The sequence below is a fragment of the Sardina pilchardus genome, chromosome 3 (assembly GCF_963854185.1).
Source record: "Sardina pilchardus chromosome 3, fSarPil1.1, whole genome shotgun sequence".
In the NCBI taxonomy this organism is placed as follows: Eukaryota; Metazoa; Chordata; class Actinopteri; order Clupeiformes; family Clupeidae; genus Sardina; species Sardina pilchardus.
In genome coordinates this window covers 34,101,191-34,119,214 of record NC_084996.1, presented here as the reverse complement: position 1 = coordinate 34,119,214, position 18,024 = coordinate 34,101,191, and the positions used below count along the sequence as shown (strand labels likewise).

Below are 18,024 nucleotides of genomic sequence, written 5' to 3'. Positions count from 1 at the left end.
AAATAGTTATTCACGTTAAAATTCAAGTTATTCATGTTTAAAATGAGTAACTGTTGTCGTCATATGAATTTTCAGTGTAGGCTATCTTTACATCTATTAGCCAACACACAGGTGAGTGTTTTAAAACAGACCTCTCAGAAGGAAATTGCATTTTGCTAAATCTGCGTATCATAGCCATGTCATATGTGCTCGTCTGGATGGTTTACAAGGGAGTCGAGAGTCTCTGCATAAATCACAATTGGATTGACTTTGGTTGACTTATAGCGAGAGAAAAGGCACGGACGGGGTTCGAACCCGCGATCTTCGGTTTACGAGACCGACGCCTTACCACTTGGCCACCGCGCCTGCGCCAGTCACAAGTACATGGACGTATATAGTCGCAAAGTAACGAACGCTGCGCATCTTATTGTGTCGATTAGTAACACAGGCTAAACCCATTCAAATGACCACGGTAATCAGTGCGCGATATATAAATGCGCCGTTTAAAGTTAGGCTATTATATTATGCATAGGCCTAACCTGCCTTGCGTTGACTTATAACGTCAGGGCTTGGTCTAGGGCTACTTTCTGTAGGCTGTCTTTAATCTGCACGTAGTTTCCCTTGAAAACAGCTAACCTAATGTTTCGCGGTAGGCCTATACTAACAAACAAAACAGGTAGGCTAACTGTAGACCTAGGCCTACATTTTAAAACAACATTCGAAATTATTATGAAGATATCGATTAGGCCTACTGACTCTTTATTATTATAGCCTAATTATCTCGACATGTTGGTGCCATAGACCGCGTCATCCAATGTTCCACGCAATGTAGCCTACTTGGTGAAGTTGGCGTTTACAGTTTATTCAAATGTTGTATTCACCACGTGGGGGTGGTGTTGTTCTCTCACCGAGAGCTACAACCATAGACAGTAAAAGAACGACACGATAACAGAGAAAACGGACTCTGACGCGTCCACAAACAAGCTGGAAATAAAACAAAGCTTTCAAAGTCAGATGGGCAACAAAATTACCGCAACGTGTTGAAACTAATCGAATAGGACATGAAACATGAGCGCGGAAATATATAAATGTCAACATAAACACCATCTATTACTAAACTATAAACAAGAGTAGGCTTATGTTTTGCTGTTAGAGCCTGTAGGCCTATGTCAAGTGAAACAGGCTATGCCTATTCATGTGTTTCCTCCAATCCCTTCCACAGCTGTATGAACTAAAGCGCCTAGATTTTCAATGCAGATTGCATGGTGCTTGATTGATACATCTGTGGAAAGGGACCTGATGCCCAATAGCCTTCAAATATGTGGAAGGGATGCATATGAAAGCAGAGATGGGTAATAGGCCCATTATATATATATAGCCTATATATTTTTGTAATTGCTATGTTATCAGGTTATCAGAAAATGGCTATTTGGTAACATTTGTAATATTTTTTGTATACTTTGGTGTGTATTGTATTATTTAAAAATATAGCAAAATACTATGTGAGACATTTGATGATCTCATAAAAGCGCAAAAATGATTAATGCAGCCACGCCACCCCATAGACATGCCCCACACCCCTTCTATTTTTTTTTTCAAAGCAATTTTGATACATCATAATAGAAAACAGTTATCTGGTCAGATCACCAACAGTCACAACTTAGTTGAGAGGCTGTCTCTGTCAACCTGTTTGCATGAGTAGTATCTGGCTTTTGGCTTTAGTAATAACATGGAGTCTGGGAATAATCAGAATGTTCCCAGTGATGACGTTCTTCCAACTGTGAGTGTTCATGTGCTTCTTATGCGTAAGAAGTTTCAAAACCAGTCTGATTCAATATCTGATAGTATGTCAGAATATGCCAACTCCTGTGTGAGCAGTTGAACATAAGCCTACACTGAGCACATCAATTGCAATCCAACTGACTTATTTTGTATGCAACAGAAAAAATGCAGTGTCTGCCTGGCTTAGATGGGACTTGGTATCTTCCTTAATCAAGCACCTTTTGGTGAGATTTAACACAATCATCCTATGCTCTGTTCCAGTACAACACTGCCTTTCCTCTGCTGGCGTCATTGATGATGTCTAAACAGCAAAAATTGACTGTGCTCAAATACATAACACTGAGGAAATCTCTGCAATGTAGGATATACTGTATGTAGGGCTCACACACAAAAACATTCATTACACTCCTTCTCTGACATCCCCTGCTCACTCAATGCTTGCTCATCCCGTCACAAGTATTGAATTGATAAGGTATTGAACTAATTTTGGAATTTCTTATGTCTGTGGTATTTCTGACTTATTAGAGTTTTAATTGGCTACATGTTTGGGATAAAAAGCTGTTGTATGAAAGGTTTGCAAAGGATGTCATGCCTCTTTGAGTATTTTATTTTCATACATGCTGTGGTTACTTTAGTTTTTAGTTTATTTTAATGTGTTATTTGGTAAGTGATCTATGTATGCTACAGTGTATATATTTTTGCTCATCTCTGTATGAAAGGAAATGTGGTTAATCTACAATTTACTCTGCATATGTTTCTTGACAGATCGTGCATGGGCCTATTTTAGACAGAAAAAAAACTCAGTTTCATTATTGTTCATGACATAATTCATGACAAAAAAACTCATACAAAAAAGGTTTGGTGATAGTGTATACTCTGTGTGTGTGTTGTGTGTGTGTGTGTGTGTGTGTGTGTGTGTGTGTGTGTGTGTGTGTGTGTGTGTGTGTGTGTGTGTGTGTGTGTGTGTGTGTGTGTAAAGTGGCACAGATGGTTTGGTCAGCTGCCCCTCTCTGCAACTCTTCGTCCTTTAATCTTCTCTTGTTCTGCACTGTTCTTTCATGGTAGGAATGGGCTTCAGTCTCACAGCCTGAAGGGAGGAATAAACAAGCACCTCTGGGAGAGGATCTAGACAGGCATGCAGTGAGAGGGGGAGGAGAAGGGCAAAGCTAGGGGAGATGGGAGCCTCTCGCTCTTTTGATGAAACCTGTTTAGCACTCCATATCTACACTGGAAGCAGAGATCAAAATATTGTTTTACTAAAGCCATCCTCTTAAAGTATTGCATTTAATAGATGGCTGCTTGTAAGGTATGTGGTTGAATCATTGTGTACCTTGAAATCATAGCTTGCAAAATACCAAGCTCCGCCGAGCATGTTTTTTTTTTTTTTTAAATGCTTTCCTTGTGTCATCTATTTTGATGAAACCAATTTGATGTAAATGAAGGACTGAAAGTTTGCACCCAGGAGAAAAAAACTGAAGTTGAACTACTGTATTGACATTTATAGTTTGTTCATTTGCACTGCATCCCCAGTCAGTTTTTATAATACAATATGCATGAGGCTGCCTGAGCTCTAGCCGTCTTTCCTGAAAGCGCAGAGAGGAGGGCCAGCCTTAGGGGAGTTTCATTTGATCAGCTATCCTGCAGTTGTTTCAAAGGACTTCAGAGAAATGAATCCGGCTTATTACCATTGGGAACGAGTCGACGGTAAAAAGCACAGATGTTGTGTTTGAAACTTTGACCTTTTTTCCCTATTCATTGCTACTTAGTTATGCTAACACTTATTTTCTTCCCATTCGATTTTGTGTGGGACTGTTTCGCTAGCTGTCTGCAGTCAACTCGCTCCTGCTTTCTAAACGTGTCTGTGTCGTTGTCTTACTGTAACACCAAAGCAACCCCATGTAACTCAGGCATCATCTGTGTAATAAACATGAGTCAGAAAAAAAAAATTTTGTCCATCTGTTTCAGTTCAAATGCAAATTGTTATAATTAGAAGTATTTACATAATTGTCAACAAGCTGTGTCATGCTCCTGAAAATTCCTATTCACTTTTTTTGTACGAGAATGTGAATTTATTTTGATAATACCTGAAATACACATCAGATATGTTCAAACTATGACATCTTTCTGAGAATATTTAAAATAATGGATGATCGTAATATCTGTACAAAACAATACAATCTGTACAATAGCACACATGAACATGTGGCCTTATCACTCATACTCTGTTACCACAACACATGAGAAGGGTAGTTTTTAAGTCAAAGAAAACAAGCTTACAGACGCTACATAAATTAAACCATGACCCTGATCTCCACCAGTTCTAATGAGGAGCTCCACACTGAAGTGTGTGAAAACCCATGCATTTTAATCCCATCTATGATTAATTAATAAACTGTTGACGGCCGTGTGGGAGGCAGGTGAATTTTAATGACTGTAAATCTCACATGAGCTCAGAAGGGCAGTTAATGAAAATGACTGATATTTAAGATTTAGTTATGCAACCCCCACATACTCTGTGAGCATTTCAGTATTCCTCATGCTTTACAGTATCCTATAAACGATATATACTGGGCTGGCCTGTTTAAGATGTCAGAATAAGTTCTAAAACTTAAGCCTCAGAGAAAAGCATAGCACTGTGACATCATGTATGTCTGCCTGTGTTTAGGTATTATTTTGATCTATTCATGGTTGCTCTGTTTCAGTGTACTCAAACCCACCACCTTGACCACCAACAGAGTTTTACTTGGAGCAGGTCTACCCATACATTAATTTCTGGCCAGGTGAAACAAGAGGAGTAATGAGGAGCTAAACATTGTACCAAAGCTCCATTAACAAAACACACACCACACCACTGTTCAGAAACACACTGTGCCCAAAATCCCTTTCTAGTCAATATGCAGTTACTTCTGGAAGCAAATCTTTTGTCTGCCTTCACACCAACTCTGTGGGATTAATTGGTTCGTTTTTCAGTTGAAAATGAAGACGAGGCCATATGTGATTCATTCAGTTTCTTCCATCTGCTAAATTGCAATCCTGCTGCTTCATCTCAAAGCAGACCATTGCTATTTGCTACTGTAGGTCTACATGGACTACATGGAGATAACTGCATTGTATTGTAATCATTCAATGCAGTTTTTAAATGGAGATGAGGAATCTCCCAGTGTTCCAAAGAGGACAAATAGGCTGTGCCACTTTGGTAATCAAATTGCAGGCATAATGGTGGAAAGGTAATTACAACATTATGAAAACATACGACAAAATGCAGCATCTAACAACAAAATACAGCAGCTGCAAATAAGACTGCAAATAAGACTGCAGCCACAAAAAAGGAATACCAAAGGAGGAGGAGTATGGTCCTGAAAGCTGATGAGCAGCCCTTTCAATGCTCAACATGGAGTCAGGGACGGGTGACACACAATATGGAACTACCTCACAAGACCAGGTGCAGTACTAGAGCTATGCTAAATACTATGCTTTCACAGTTGTCCTTTAATATTTCACAATAGTCATATGTCATACACATTTCTCTAAAACCATTAGTGAATGGTTTAAGATCTCAAGCACAGCTTCAACACAAACACCAAAAGCTTGCCAAACAATCAATGCACATGTGAGTACACTGAGAGACCAGGCAAAAACTGCAGACTAACACTAAACCATCTAGTTGACGGGAGCACGCCGCGATTCAAGTACAACTCTCATGATTTCTGTACGACTTTGGAAATTTAGTCGCCGACTGTGAAAACAGACCAAAATTGTACAATGTAAGGCAGACTTTACCTGCAACTTACTCAATGATGATAGATCCAAATGGGGACACTCTTAGTCGCATCTCAGTCTCAATACAGAAAAAAAGTGAAACGAGAGCTCCAAAGAATGCAAGATCTGGGGGGTCACACATAAAAAGGAGACTGGTGATAATTGCATCTGCATAAACTCTAGGAACTCAAACAAGGCCCTACTGTGCCCTTACCACCCCATTCGGGCAGTGGAAGAGGTGGCCGCTCCGATGTCAGGTGCCACCATCTTTCCTGTCCTTAATGCTGCTTCATCTCTCCATACCACAGTCATAACTCCCTATGGCAGACCGAAGCTCCTGAGGATGCTGTGTGGGATTAGCACATCTTTAGAGGTCTTTCAAAGGGCCATGGAGCACATCTTTGCAGGATATCCATGTGCCATTGTCATATCCAACATTATCGTGGGTGGTAAAGGGCCCGAGGAGCATGAGAAGAACCTGAGAAACGTGTTGGATCGCGTCATCAGTTAAATTCCATCTCTAGAAGATAAACCGGCCCTGCAGCGACTTCTAGGAATAAATAAATTACCTAGAGAAAAACACCGCTACGCAACAGCTAAAGGACACTTTTTTTCAGTTTCCGTAATGAAGTCACTATTGAAGAAAACATCATCATGAGAGGGAGCAGAGCCGCTGTTCCCACTTCCCTGCACTCTGGATATGTGAGGGTGGTACACATGGGACACCCAGGGGTGGGATCCACAGAGAAGGGAAAGTGTTGTGTGGCCATCATTGAATGAAGACATTCAGACTGCCATTCTGGGATGTGGCATCTGTAACAGCCTAATGCCCCACCAACAAAAATAACCAATAACCTGCCTTGGTCCGTAGTCGCCACAGACATATTTGAATGGAAAAAAATATATCTGGTGCTTCTTGACTCATACTCTGGACAGTGCGAAGTTGACCAGCTCAGCAGCCTATTCCCTGATTGTCATAACTGGCCTGTCTGCAAACACTTGATCAAACTGGCAGCAAACGGAATGCGAAACACAAAAACGCTAGTATGACAGGACCAACAAGCCATTAGCACCCCTGCTATCAAACTAGGTGACAAAGTGGGCATCATAAGGAGAATGTGCAGTGTACCACTGCCACCTAAGATCACACACACACCAACGAATTGGACACTGCACAGCACATACCTGATCCACTTGATGGACAAAACACAATCGGCTGAAAATGCTGAACATGCACTACCAGTACAAGCAAGAGCAGAAAAGACTCCACTCCAAATCAAGTACAAGGAGACGCAGGCTAGAAGCTCAGCTAAGTCCACTACTCCCACATATCACACTAAGTTTGGTAGAGTCCCTAATCCAAAGAGAAAGTACATCAACTAAACAAAATGCAGAATGATAGAAGTCAAATGTTGCATTTTTTTCATTGAGCTATTATTATTATTTTAAGTGTTGCAATGTTTAAGGTGTCTGTGTCAGTCAGTTGTGAAAAGTACACAAAATTCTATTGTTTAAAGCGACTGCGATCAAATAAAATTACCTTATACAGTAGGCCTACACAGCCTCATGTTCAGAGGTAGATGTTTCTTTTTTTTCTCTTGTTTGGGGAACACGGCTTACAGTAGACTGTTTTAGCTTTATGAGTTGCCATAGCTGATATGGGTCTTGTGAGATTTGTTTATGTGATGTGTAATATTTGGTATAGTTGTTCGCGGGAACTTAACGCATGTATCATGGTATTCTCTTAGTTTGTGAATTCCAATAAATGTGGAATCACTGCCAAACTCTTTAAGCGTACTGTCCAAGAGCACTTAATCCATGACCTATGGGCAGAGTTTGGAAAATGTAATCCATGTAATGTAATGCAATTATTTTGTAACATTACATTAATTGAGCGTCAGCGTCAGTTCTGGCAGGCAAGTAGTCAAGATGCTGCTAACCACTGTGGGCGTCAGCACATCAGCTGGTCAACTCCCCTCGCTTCTAAATGGCTAGATCCAAACAGGGCGCCTTATTTAAAGCTGCTTAGTTGTTCCTAACTGCTTGCTGCTCGCTTTATGCAACCCACCTCCTCCCCTGCTCCACCCTCCCCTCGTATATAACATGGCATAGGCTTTATGTCATAGTTGCCGCTCTGTTCATATGGGGGAATAGTTTAGCTCGCTCAGTCTTAAACTGTGTGAGCGCCCCCTAATACTGCTGCTGTCCCCAGACTCTCTGCTCTTTCATGGTGCTCATGAAAGGTCTGGGTACTCCTCTGAACAGAACCATACCGCCAAATTTAATTCGTAGTATATTAATTTAAATTGCCTAAGATATTTATTGTCTGTGTTGTTCTTGATGTATGGACCTGACAGAATTAAAGGTAAAGCATTCTGAATACTTTGACATTACATTAGTGTTGTCCCTTTTCGCTGTGGATGAAACCATTAGACGTTGAGGCTTTAACACCCACAGCCAATGCCAACGACCCCTCTTTCTAATAAGGATAGATTGATATAGCTCTATGTGCTTATGAAACATTATTAACATCATTGTGTCAAAGAACCTACAACAGCGAGCTACCACAAATGTAATATTTCTTGGTTTTTATTTATGGAGATAGATGGCAAGAGAAAGATGCATACATGGTTATAAAAATATCTGAATTTGAGTCAAAAAAGAATCCATGTTATAACATTTTAAAAATGAATCCCTTCCAATGATCAGAGAAACTTTATTGAGTCACTCGTGGCACTGACAGTGACTCATGTCACCTAGATAACTGTCACTCATGGATGTGGGTGCCTGCAGCACTCCCATAGCATCTTTTTGTTCCAAACAAAAACATGTATTTTTGCTCTCTTTGCCGGCAGATATCAGCAAGACCATATAAATCACCTCTGAATATCTTACAAGGACACTTACTGGATCTGCTCCTAACTTACTAACTTTGCTAACTGTTTACTGTTAATTTCAGCTACAGTATTGTAATGGTTTGGATAAGTCGGTTAAGACAAAAGCATCAGCTAAATGAAATAACCACAACATATCCACACTCAGTGAAAACCTCTGTGATAGTGATTTTTTTTAAATTATTATTGGGAGAGGACTGATCTTTTTATTCACTGGCTGTGTACAGCTGTGACGGGCTGACTGCTGCTGGGAACAGCTTTCCTCTCTGGTGATCTTTAAAATCAATCTGGTGCCAGTCACAATCTTAAATCCATTTCCCAGGTTCTTAAAACCAGCTCAATGAGGCATACATGCATTAATGGGACCTCCACCAAGCCGTCTCTCTCTTTTCTGAGGCCAAGGAATGCAGTCCCAGTGATACTGCAGGGGGAAAGAATACAAGAAACACTACTGCCTAAGCAATGCTTTAACAATGGTGACCTGCTATGCCTTCACCAGGGGAACTAAACAAAACATTGAATTTTGAAGAGCACATGGTCGCTTGAAGGTCCTATTGAAATTGATAAAATTCATTGTGTACTAGTCATCATCACATTGTTCTTGAGAACATGATTTGAGATGTTTAATGTTAAACTGATGGACCATTTGTACAGGGAAATGGTATATGAAATATGAAAATGTCTATATTTTTCTTGCAGTCTGGTAACCTCGGAAAGATTTGTAGCTTCAATAAAAAGCACTAGAAAAGACTACAGAAGAGGATAATATTCCCCCCATTGTCCATTGTACTGTCCAACAATAAAAGGCTATTTTTTTTATCAGTTGAGGTACACCGTGTGCATCACTGACTTACTATTATGGTTATGGTTATGCTGTTTGGCAGACACCTTTGTCCAAAGAGATATTCTATTCTATTCTATTTTCTTATTGTAACTTCATGGTGAGTTTGACGCTCATATCTTAAGTCAGCAAAAATGAGATCAGATTCTGTTTCGTTATTCTGTCTGTCTCGAACACTATGCTTGCTACTTTGTATTTTGTTTAGAGTCTATATTACAATTGAATCTCTCTAATCTCTCTCTGACAAATATCAAACTCGTAAAAGTCTTTCACACTTTGAAGCCTTAAATAAACAATATAAAACTACAATTCTGTGTTTAATACAAGTCAATAATGTCATCGTATAATATATGTGTCGCATATCATGTCATTATTAGTATTTGATTGTAATTATTTTTTATTCCATGGGATTATGTTGAGAATCGCTGCAGAATTATCTTTAAAACTCTTTCGATTAATACTGTAACCATGACTTATCTGCTTTTAATAATTTGTCCCTCCTTCTTTTCAGGGGCTATAGTGACTATAATGACCAGCTGCTGGCTGTGTTGTATGTGTGTGTGTGTGTGTGTGTGTGAGCCTGTGTGTGTGATATTCCTCATTGGTCCTCATTGTCAGTAGGCTGTATAAGTGACCAAGCCTAGCTACCCAACAACCTTTTGCCCGTGGAAAGCAGTTCCATAAAGAACAGCATGACGAGGAGCACAGAAAACAAGATGAAGTCCATGTGGAAATTTGGTTGTAGTGTGGCCACATCAAGACAAATCCAAGTGGCAGGCGACACCGTTAGTTTTCTCCGGGATGGTCTGAATGGAAAATCGGTCATTGTGGGAAGGGTTTTGCTGGGACTGACCCAGGCTGCCTGCAGACATGCAAGTGTGAAATTAATATGAAAGGTAAGCAGCTGATAACATGGCACTACAAAAGGCTGTATCATCTCCAAAAGGCTGTATCAGCTTTTGCCCATTTTCTTATTTTCCCCAGCATACTCATCTGGTGTTCTTGTTAAAAATAGGCTACATGCTGTATGTCCATCTGTTTTGTTGCACCCGTCTTCGCTAGCAAGAAAATGTCTGCATTCTTAGGCTTCACACAGCATACAATCTATGCATTTCTAACAGCAGAGCATTTTCCAGGACATTCTCAAAGCAAGACAGCTCGGTGGCTACTAGATCCTGCTCTTTAGATGTAGACTTTTCTCCTTAAATAGGCAGGACTGAGAACTGAACTTCGCTCAGCGCCATTTCTGTTTTTAAAGCTCACGTGCCTTTTTTTTTTTTTTTTTTGTACAATTTTAAGCATCAACCCGAGCCTGATCGCCCACTGTGATCATCCTAACTAATAGTAAGTGGGTTATTTCTAATGTTTACCTAGCAATTAGGAGAAACTCAGTCATCACTGTGAGGTCTGTTGCCATAGTTACACTAGGGTTCTAAGGACTATCATCTGGTCCTCGGCTCGACCAATCAGGACGCAGAGCTGAGGCTGCAACATAAAGTAAAGATGCACATCTTTCAGGAACACGCTAGTAAGAAACAGAAACAGATCCATGAGTATAAGAAAGTACTCCAGGGTGGCAAGTAGGGGACTGCGCCCAGCCATGGCGGACGGCGAGAATCATGTCGGAGGAGACACCCAGCAGGAGAGGCAGGTGAGAGCATCAACCATTTTGAGACTTAACTCTGATCATTGTTCCCTTGTACTGTTCCATGGAGCAAGGCTAGCATATTTTAGTAAACAAGATTAATATCAGATAAATGATCAGTCGCCAAATTATGAAACGTTAGGAGATTAAGAGCAAGTATGGCTGTGTGGATAGCGAGCATTTGCAGGAGCAAAAGTGGGATGAAAAGGTTTGGTCATACTTTTCAAAAATTATTATCAAAGGCGGCTCAGATACATTTTTCCCCTCCCAACACCGCGATCAAAGACCTCCAGCTTGGCTCGTGTTTGGTTTCTGGTCCATTTTTCCTCCGAAATCTCGCAGCGAACGAACAACAAAGTTAATTTGATCTGTCTGTGCATGTGTACGAGCCTTTGTGTTTGTGTGTGCGTGCTCGACATTGTATGGACAAAATTTGGCCTAGATTAATCATAGTGCTCTAAATCTCATTATTCGGAACATCTGAGGGAGACACATCTTCAAAGGCTCCATTGAAGGGCTTTAAATTCAGGCCTTGACGAGATCAAAGGCCCAAGAAATGGGAATGAATATTTGTTTGCAGTCAGTATGTTTGGAGAGGAGACTTGAGTGTGGTCAGTGAATCTGCGTAATGGTGAAACAGCAGTCAGCGCTTCATGTTTCCTCTGCATCCCTACCAGGCGGGCCGAAAGCCTGTCAATACCACGATATGATGTCAGTCAGAAGAAGAAGATCCCCCCCACATCATCCACTGAGGGGGGCTGGGGTGGAAAGCACAACAAGAGAGGAAGACATGGGAGAGAGAAGATCCACCGACAGCTGAACCCAGTTGTGATTAAAAATGGCGGCTGGGCATACTGCAGACTGCGTAACACAAGACTCAATCTGTCGAAAGACAATCGGAGTAGCCAACAGCTCAGCACAACAAAAACAAGTACCCGACACCAAGGTAAAGCCTATTGGAGATGGTAGGTATGTCATCCGTATGACTTTGAAGCCGCTAAGAGCGATAGTCGTTGATTTCTACGCACATGAAGTTGCATTGTTCGTCGCTAATTTTTTGGCATCTGTATTTTTTTTCCGTTTTCGGTGAATTTCCTCTTGATCTGTGGTCATGGTGCTTTCATGGCCCTCCTGCTCTCAAAAGAAGCACATAAATTGTCTTGATCACTTCATGTGCACCCAAGTATTAGAGATAATGGCAAGCATTCAGGCGGCTTTGTCTGTGAATTCGCTGAACTCAAGATCTACGACCATATCCAGAAGGCTCAAAATATTATGGCTTGATGTCACTTCTCTGTTTCTGAATCAACAAACAAAGTATAACAAACAACTGTTATTCCATGTTTATGATGTCATATTACCTATGATTGAATATGATGATTTTAATCAAGAAAACTATACTCAGAAATATAATAATAAATCAGCTGGATGCTCCAAATCATTTAATCCTCTGTGCCTAATCCACTCCTGGGCTTGTTAGCCACAATATATTCAACTATGACAAAGGACATCAGCAGGACTCCAGAATATATTATGCCAGTCTTTTCGTTCTTCAACTCTTTCAAGAGTTGCGCACACTTAAAAGGCCAGACTGCAATACACTCAAGACAGGTTTTCTTTTTTGATGTTCTGATTATTGAAATAATTATAAAACAATTATTGAGTGAAAGCTATCTTATTTCTCTGAATGGGGTTTTCATACAAAATAAGGGTATATCTCTCTAAGATACATCAGAATCTGTTATGCTGTGTATGTGTTGTGCTAATATCAAAATAAAACAGCAACCATACAACTCAATCAGATATAAATAGCTCCATTTGTATAAGAAGCTTATATATATCACTACCTTTTGTGGCAAAGACATAGCATTCAATATTCAACGTCTAAATAGGCTATTGTCAAGTGAGTGGACATGTCTAAAGATAAGCCAATTTCAAGCATGGCCAAGAAGAAGGGGGTAAATCTACACTGGCAGCTGGAACAAAAACCAACAGAAAGGATTTTTTCCCCTCCTTGTTGAATGTGAATAACGATATGAGGCCCATTTTCAGCAATAATTCAAAATAGTTATTTTCAAGACATAAATCAAAAGTATCCGCAATATACAAGACTGATCCAATTTTATTGATGTATTAAACTGTAAAATGTATTTAATATATTTCTAGCAATATTCATATCAGAGGAATTGGCTAATACTAGGTAAATGCCTTTACATTTCTAAGGCTTTTCATTTAAGATTAACTGATGTATTATTAGATAATGTCAAACACCAGAAGATACCGTTTTTACTTTTTACGGATTTAATTAGCCTCAATAAGACTTCATTGCATTAATTGTAAGTAGATGAGACTGAAAAGCAAGGCATGAGCATCATACTGCTTCATTTTAGTATTACGCCCCTCTGTAAAATGCTTTATGACATTCTACTGGCTGTTTACAATGAAATAAAATTGAGCTAATGCAGTTATTTATATGAGCAGGTCATCAGGAGGTCCACATATTTTGGTGAAAGAATGTAGATAAACTTATCTACATTCAAGTTCTTTAAATCACAGTGATCAGAGTCTAATAGAACACCTGCAAGTTTCCTCCCCTTCAGTCTCATTTAATCTCATTTAACTGTCACAGCTGTCATCGCCAGTTTATTGAGGGCTTGGGTTGGAGATTATGCTGTCACAGCTACTGAAATGGTTAGGCTATATCAATGGGTACATGAATTGCTGACACACAGTTGAAACCTTGGAATGTCCTTTGTCTAGATTATTTGAGGTTGCCATGAAACTGTCACGCAGGCCCCACCTAGACCAGGCTATTAATTGTTAAATCCAAGCTTCTCCTACAGAATGTTTGTTCTTATAGTTGATAAGTTGGAAAGGCTGGAAAGATGAGAAAGGCTTTACTCACCTTACAAATATTAACTATTCAAATTTTCACACACATCTTGAAACATGCTCTGATATGGTAGCCTATGTCTGTAGAAAATTAGCAACAGGCATGATACTAAGTTGTTGATCTTAAAAATTAGGCCACCTGATCTCTTTTAATGAGAAAGTTTCCCTGCCATCTTTTCATTCTGTAAATGACAGGGCACGCATGCTGCTCAAAAAACTCTCATGTGTTGATTATTGCAAATTGTGATGTACTATTTCTATATTGTCCAAAGTTATCTTCAGCTTTTTGATCAATCTGGATAGCACTATGAATGATTGGCACAGCAGTGAATTATGATCGGCTAATTACCCACAACTGAAGTTCATTTAGCATTGAAAAATGTGTTTCCTTTATTACACAATTCAGGCTGCAAATGTGAAACACGCGAAGTTTCAACAATAGGCCTACATGTCTTGTAACCGTGCGTTTGGTCGTTTGACTTGTTGATGTTAGTCAGGATAAATTAGGCCTATTAGCTCGGTTGCCCTACGTTTCCGCTAATATTAAGAGTGTTCAGCACTTCTCATAACTTTGAATTCTAATTTATCAAACTACTTTTCATTGCATATTTTATTTCAGAATACTGACTTTACCTACCTCCATCCCTGGGCAGGGCTGAGCTGGGTAGTCTGCGCGCGTTTAGCGATAGCCTAGCCAACCAGATGTGCATGACCTCTACGCATGACCATGTGCATGACTCAAATGACATTGGTTATGTTTATTTCCAGGTGACACACATACTATGTTGTGATTGTGAGTCTAGGAAATTAGAAAAAAAAATGAATATAGCCATGTTTATTTATTTGCCCTTTGTTTCAACAAATGAAGAAGACTAGTCTGCTTAAAAATTCGAAAAATCCACTGGGATTTGCACAGGCCCTGATCAGCCACCACAGCTTTATGAAATCTGTCAGATAAGAGTTCATCTGCAATGAATTTCCAGACTATAATCTCAATTGAGATTATAGATCTGGCAGTTTCAGGCTGCATGCAGGAGACTGCAAAACATTACATCACTGCAATATGTTCTTTTTTCATTTAGCCTAGGCTATTTTAAAACGGAAATGGGAAGAAATTGAAATCAGAAAGGACAATGTTCACACTGAAGTAGACTAGAGACTAATAAAGACTGTATATCACTGTAATTCAGTCATGGTGGCATTCCACTGTGATTTACTGCAGAGAACAACTCCCTGTGGAAACATTTTCATTTGTTCTCTCTGCGCTGCACTGCGTCGGAACAGATGGTCTGGTCACAAACACTGTAGGCCTAAAGCATGTAGAACTGTTGGGGCTGCCTGCAGCAGGCTACCTTCACCAGCTGCGAAGTAGTGCAGGAGAGAGCAACTTCGCCACAGGTATCCTAAGTTTTAGTTACAGTTGATTGAGAGATATCAATGCCTGCAGCAGTCTATTGTTCTCTGTTAGGCCTAACATTCAGTCTACTGTTTTTTTTTTGTTGCAGCATTATGTTTGCTTCATGGCTGTAGTGTTGAATATGTTGCAATTTCCTGATTTGAGAATAATATTATGTAAGATTAAAGTAATTCATGATAAGATTGCAGAAATAGCTATTTAACATGTGCAAAATGCATACAATAAATGTACATTAAGTCAAATAGCCAAGGCTATAAGAGCTCAGTTGAAGTGTTCATAAAGAAATGGTGCTGAAACACAGGTGTCACTTCATATAGGCCTAGATACAGCACTTTGGAAACCCTTTGTTTGTTTAAATTGTGCTATATAAATAAAGTGGATTAGATTGCATTGATGTGCATTCTTTTTTAAAGAAAGAAAATCATGCACATTCTCAGCACATGTTACAGCAGTGTTTATATTTTATTACCCCAGAAAAATGAATCAGCATGTCCTTCAGAATGTTTTAGTAACAGGTCATTTTCAATTACATGGTGTCCTCCTTAGTTAAATTGTAACTTAAAAGGTCTTAAAGGTTAGGGATTACCGTGCTAGGATGATATCATGCCTTAATTACTGTACTTTCCTTGACCTGAGTGATAACAACCGCACCTACAATACCACTGTGATGAATTAGTAAATTATTTGTTGATGATTAAGATCAAGAGAGTTCCCGCTGCCTTTATTGTTTTATTGTGAGATAAGGGTACCAAACCCTGCTATATGACTTCACAAACACTTTTCCAAAAGACGTCATGTGGAAAAAAGTCTTTGGAATGTGTTTTTTTATTATTATTATTCTAAAATGAATTCTTTCAAACCCTAACTCTCTAAAACAGCAATCAAACATTATTTCAAATTTGTCATAAATCACTGAAATATAGTTATGTGTGTCTCAAAGTGCATTTCTACACAGCAGGAATAAATGCCAGAAAAGCTTTGCGATGGCAAAAAGTGGCAATACACAATAAAGGTTTTGTTCCAAGTTCAAAGGAGTGTGCTTTCAGTTTACAGTTGCAATGAGATCATTGGCATGCAATCGTGTTTATGGTCCGAAGTCACGTACCTCTCAGTGCTTATATTACATTAATGGAAACAAAGGTTCTTGTAATAAAAAAACTTTGACACCAATATGCACATGTGGTAATGCCATGGCTCTGGGTCAAGTATCAATCTCAAACCTTTGGATTTATGACATTGGGCGGTCTATGTACTTTAAGCTACATCAAAGATGGTTGTGAACTTTAAGATCCTTCATAGTCTTGCAAGATGAGGAAGATAGTTTGCAAGATGACCTCAAAAGCCAAATCTATTTTGTCAATTTGCAACAGGATTTGGCAGATTTTGCCTTCTGTTTGTTATACACAGAAACAACAGTGTAACTGTTTGTTACAAGAGACAAACAACAGTGTAACTTATGCCACACAATAGCTAGTTCATGCAAAATACCATTTGTTCACTGGCTGACATTGCTCATGGCCATGAAAAAGATTACAACAAAGTCAACATTTACTGACGGTCCCCACCACCTCTCTTTTAGTTTACCAACTGCTGAGCTGAGGAGCAGGTACTTAAGCCCAAATTACACCTGTCACATCATTTGTCTGAGCGCCCCAAGGCTACTCAACAGGTAGCTGATTGGCAGTAGCAACTGTCCGTCAGAGCCTTCATCAATTCCACAGCAGGGAAACTGCCAAATACAGCTGTCAAATGATTCCAATAGTTTCCCTCTAGCAAAAGCAGTTCACCCCTATAAACAGGACTCTCTGTGAGTGGGTCAGCATGCGCACAAATACATACGCACAAACGCATGCACATACTGTACACTCACGCATGCTGAAGAGTTCTAAGGATAACATTTTGTGTCACACACACACACACACACACATTTTTTTTAAGATCATGGTTTGATCATGAACTAAATACCAATGAAAAGTGCATTATTGGTTATACTACATGCAGCAGGACTTGATCCACGGATTCTCTCAGCCCTCTCTGGCATGTGGCCAGACTCCTCCATTTTTCTCACTTTCCCCATGATTATTTCCAAGCGTCGCTCAGATTCTGTAAGCTGAATTGGTATGCACCCAAGGCCATGTGTTAGCTCAGTGGGGGGGCCCAGCTATCAAAGTCAAGCCTCAGGAAGGGCAGGGATAGGGCTGAATTTGCAGCTGCTGATGCCATCTGATGTGAGCGCTGGCCTACACAAGGCCTTGTGGCATCCGTTGAGCCATTGACAGAGGAATGCCTTTTAATCACATGTTAGGTCTTCCAAGATGCAGCCAAACTTTAAGGAATTCAAAGTTCTAAACATTTACACAAAATTCTAAATATATCAGGCCATGAGTAAATGGGTCTGATATGGACAGTATTTTGTTGATGAAGCAAAACAAGAATGTCCATATTAATTAAAAATTATGTCTCATCGACAAATCATCGAATAAAGAACACTTGACACCATGTTCAAGCTGCATCTCACTCTTTTGACTTGAGCTAACTCTCACAATCTGTGTTTCAGATGCAAATGGATATCAGGGGGACATCTGCATGTGCAGAACAGTGGAAATTGGAATTCTGTACATTGACACAAAGAAAGATGTTGTCTTCACCGGCACTTGAATTCTTTGGACTAGCTATGGAATCCTCTGCAAATAAATGTACTAATAGAGGATCTACATCTCTGCATCAAAGAGGAGACGGTTATTTTAAGGTACGTTGTTTATGCTGTTAAATAAGCATGCTTTTAGTTTCTTAAGCGGATATCACTTTTGCAGCA

The 18,024-nt window shown here is 39.7% G+C and overlaps 1 non-coding gene across 1 annotated transcript; it reads right to left on the bottom strand.

Annotated features, from left to right (window-relative positions):
• Window positions 1-273: 273 nt before the first annotated feature.
• On the bottom strand, window positions 274-345 carry trnat-cgu (transfer RNA threonine (anticodon CGU)). The gene has a single exon. It is a non-coding gene; the product is annotated as a tRNA-Thr (tRNA).
• Between the last annotated feature and the right edge of the window lie 17,679 nt (window positions 346-18,024).